Below are 4070 nucleotides of genomic sequence, written 5' to 3'. Positions count from 1 at the left end.
CACCGAGTAGATGCCATATCTCTTCTTGAAATTTTTAAACCAGCTGTGACTTGCCTTAAACGTATCTTCTGCTGCCTCTTTTGAGGTTGATGATTCTTTCTTCTTCAAGTCACCATAAATAATATGTGCCTTTTTCATATTACAGTCTCCATCACTATATCTCCTGTCAGCTCTTTCTCTTTCACCTACACCAGCAGAAGCTTCTCCATTTCTTTTCTTTTCTTTTCTTTTTTCTGTATTTTTCTGAAGCCAGAAACGGGGAAAGACAGTCAGACAGACTCCCGCATGCGCCCGACCGGGATCCACCCGGCACGCCCACCAGGGGGCGATGCTCTGCCCCTCCGGGGCGTCGCTCTGTTGCGACCAGAGCCACTCTAGCACCTGGGGCAGAGGCGGAGGAGCCATCTCCAGTGCCCGGGCCATCTTTGCTCCAGTGGAGCCTTGGCTGCGGGAGGGGAAGAGAGAGACAGAGAGGAAGGAGAGGGGGAGGGGTGGAGAAGCAGATGGGCGCTTCTCCTGTGTGCCCTGGCCGGGAATCAAACCTGGGACTTCTGCACGCCAGGCCAACGCTCTACCACTGAGCCAACCGGCCAGGGCCGCTTCTCCATTTCTTCATGGATATTTGTCCTTAATTGGGACAAAATTGTAGTTCCTTTTGCTGGATTTGTGCTTTTGATGGCATCCTTTTGTTTAAGGATGATACAAAATGTATAATAGATGTATTGCAGTCTTACAGCCTTGCCAGTTCAATCACTGTACACCATGCTCATGTTTTTCTATTATTTCTTTCTTTACTTTTATCGACATTGACATCATCCTCTTCTTCTTTTCACCACTAACCTTTACATTCACTTTCTTTGGCCCCATGATAGCACACAAAAAAAAGTTAGTAAAAAATGAAAAAATGATGCAAGAATGAGTACAGCGCACAAGATTTGACTTGATTCTGCGAGTAACACATGAGAAAGAACAAGAGGCTAGTGTTGTGCTGCTGATACTGGACCCATGCACCAACACGCCAACTAGCCGCAGCTTCCCAAATCACAACTTGTGTGATATCTCAGAATTTTGCTCAGATCTCAAACAAAAATACTGACCAAGTCGCAGCTCAAATCTTAAAAAATGTGGGCCCTGACCGGTTGGCTCAGTGGTAGAGCATTGGCCTGGCGTGCAGAAGTCCCAGGTTTGATTCCTGGCTAGGGCACACAGGAGAAGCGCCCATCTGCTTCTCCACCCCTCCCCCTGTCCTTCCTCTCTGTCTCTCTCTTCCCCTCCCGCAGCTAAGGCTCCATTGGAGCAAAGATGGCCCGGGCGCTGGGGATGGCTCCTTGGCCTCTGCCCCAGGTGCTAGAGTGGCTCTGGTCGCGACAGAGCGACGCCCCGGAGGGGCAGAGCATTGCCCCCCTGGTGGGTAGAGCGTCGCCCCCTGGTGGGTGTGTCAGGTGGATCCTGGTCGGGTGCATGCGGGAGTCTGTCTGACTGTCTATCCCTGTTTCCAGCTTCAGAAAAATACAAAAAAAAAAAAATCTTAAAAAATTTGTATGTTGTTCTTCTCGTATCTCAAGGTACCACTGTATTTATTAGCCATATATTGTGGGGTAAAAACAACACAATAACTATAGAACAAAAGAAAATTTGCGTATCAAATTAAATCATACTCAGGTTATCGAGTATAAATTTGTAAGGATTTCATTCCAGTTAATCTGTGTATAATATCTGAGGTAGAGTGCAATAAATTAGTTGTTTGAAGATAACCATTCTTTCAAGTAAGTAAAATATGCAAATGTTAAAATTGGACTCATGTAAAATGTTAACTTTGAGCCTGTGCCATAAGTCTATTTTGGAAAGGCAAAAATTGGTTTTCTTGTAAACTTTTGTTCCACTTGAAGTCCTCCAGAATATCCAAGGACAAAAATGTGTTTCTTTAATTTAAAAGGGTATCTATTTTTTATGCATATGAAATGTTTCATGCAGCTTTTTAAAAATCTAATTCAATCCCTCTATGCTGCACAGTCAGTTTGAAAGTCTTTCTATCTTCGTGGCACATTGAAAGTTGTTTTCAAATAAAATCTCCTAAGAAAAGAGAATTTAACTGTCCAGTTGAAAAGTACTGACTGGTTGGATAAGAAATATGTGACACATTGTTTTCTTTTTATTTAGATGAATATGTAATTTTTTAAAACAATGCTGCATATTATCAACAAATACTAACCTATATGTTGATGCTTGAAAACACACTTGTTGAGAAATCAGAAATTCTCTACTTATTATTGTGATAAAAATAATTTTTAAATAATAACACAGTTGAGAGACTCTAAAGGATTAACATTGAGCCTTTGATTTAAAAGCCATGAAATGATGGAAGCAAAGAATGAGAAGAGAAAGATGAGGATGTGCAGAGAAGGAGGCGTAAATCACGTAAAGAGAGAGGTACCAAAGACACAGTACAGCTGGTTCTCTCTTTTTCTGGAAGAAAAGTATCATTGCCTATATCAGTGGTCCCCAAACCCCTGGCCATGGACCAGTAACGGTCTGTGGGCCATTTGGTACTGGTCCGCAGAGAAAGAATAAATAACTTAAGTTATTTCCGTTTTATTTATATTTAAGTCTGAACAATGTTTTATTTTTTAAAAATGGCCAGATTCCCTCTGTTACATCCATCTAAGACTCACTCTTGACGCTTGTCTCGGTCACGTTATACACTTATCTGTTCCACCCTAAAGGCTGGTCTGTGAAAATATTTTCTGACATTAAACCAGTCCGTGGCCCAAAAAGATTGAGGACCACTGGCCTATATGAATGCACTCTTTAGGGGACCTGTCTTTTATTAAGCATTTATTTTTTTTTATTTATTTATTTTTTTCATTTTTCTGAAGCTGGAAACAGGGAGAGACAGTCAGACAGACTCCCGCATGCGCCCGGCCGGGATCCACCCGGCACGCCCACCATGGGGCGATGCTCTGCCCACCAGGGGGGGCGATGCTCTGCCCATCCTGGGCGTCGCCATGTTGCGACCAGAGCCACTCTAGCGCCTGAGGCAGAGGCCACAGAGCCATCCCCAGCGCCCGGGCCATCCTCGCTCCAATGGAGCCTTGGCTGCGGGAGGGGAAGAGAGAGACAGAGAGGAAAGCGCGGCGGAGGGGTGGAGAAGCAAATGGGCGCTTCTCCTATGTGCCCTGGCCGGGAATCGAACCCGGGTCCTCCGCACTCTAGGCCGACGCTCTACCGCTGAGCCAACCGGCCAGGGCCTTAAGCATTTATTATTCATCATGTTATGGATATATTATACTGTGTTCTTCCTAGATAAGAACTGATAATCAAAAATTAAGTGAATTGCTCCAGATTTTGGAATCTGGATGTAAACATGCTTTCTAAATTGATTCTTTTCCTATTATATTAATCATTTTAGTTTTGTATCTTGTTGCATTGAGTCCTAAGCTGTATTCCCTTATCATTCAGTCCTGGGCTTGCATTTTCAAATGCATGGTTCCCATATACCCAATTAAGGCTCAACTCAAAGGCCATTTTCTCAGTGAAACATTCCCTGATCCCTCCAGACTGAAAAGATTCTTTTATTTTAGAACTAATTTCTCATTTGAGGCTCTTATTTCACTGTACCCTGCACTACAGTTAACTTTGCAAATATCTACTGAATTGTAACTTATTTGAATGCTGTACTCTTGTCTCCTATTTCTAAATATCCTACAACTCTACAAGTGTTAGCTACATAACAATTACAAAGGAATTGACTCATTCTTGAACAAAAGGACAAAGAGATTACAATAGATTGAATAACCAGTTTTTAATTGTCCTTCAAATAGTTGATCTGATTATATATTTTTTACCTTTAAAATTCAAAGCAGGATTATATTTCATACTGACTTTCAAATTTTCAAGTTACTAATAGCTTTACTTTTTGCATAAAATGTAGATATTTGAATAAGTTACTTTTTGCTTATATTATCAAATACTTTCACTCTACTTCACAATTAAAGAATCAAATTGCTTATATATGTTGGCTTTAAATAAAACTTGCAATCTCAGTGAAAAACCTGTATGTGGAGAATAAA

The 4070-nt window shown here is 41.8% G+C and overlaps 1 non-coding gene across 1 annotated transcript; it reads right to left on the bottom strand.

The window, feature by feature from the left end:
- Nucleotides 1–3172: 3172 nt before the first annotated feature.
- Nucleotides 3173–3248, bottom strand: TRNAS-AGA (transfer RNA serine (anticodon AGA)). Its single transcript has one exon. It is a non-coding gene; the product is annotated as a tRNA-Ser (tRNA).
- Between the last annotated feature and the right edge of the window lie 822 nt (nucleotides 3249–4070).

This window comes from Saccopteryx leptura, chromosome 1 (assembly GCF_036850995.1).
Source record: "Saccopteryx leptura isolate mSacLep1 chromosome 1, mSacLep1_pri_phased_curated, whole genome shotgun sequence".
NCBI lineage: Eukaryota > Metazoa > Chordata > Mammalia > Chiroptera > Emballonuridae > Saccopteryx > Saccopteryx leptura.
Note: the sequence above shows the minus strand (reverse complement) of the source record. Positions and strands in the feature narration are given on the sequence as shown.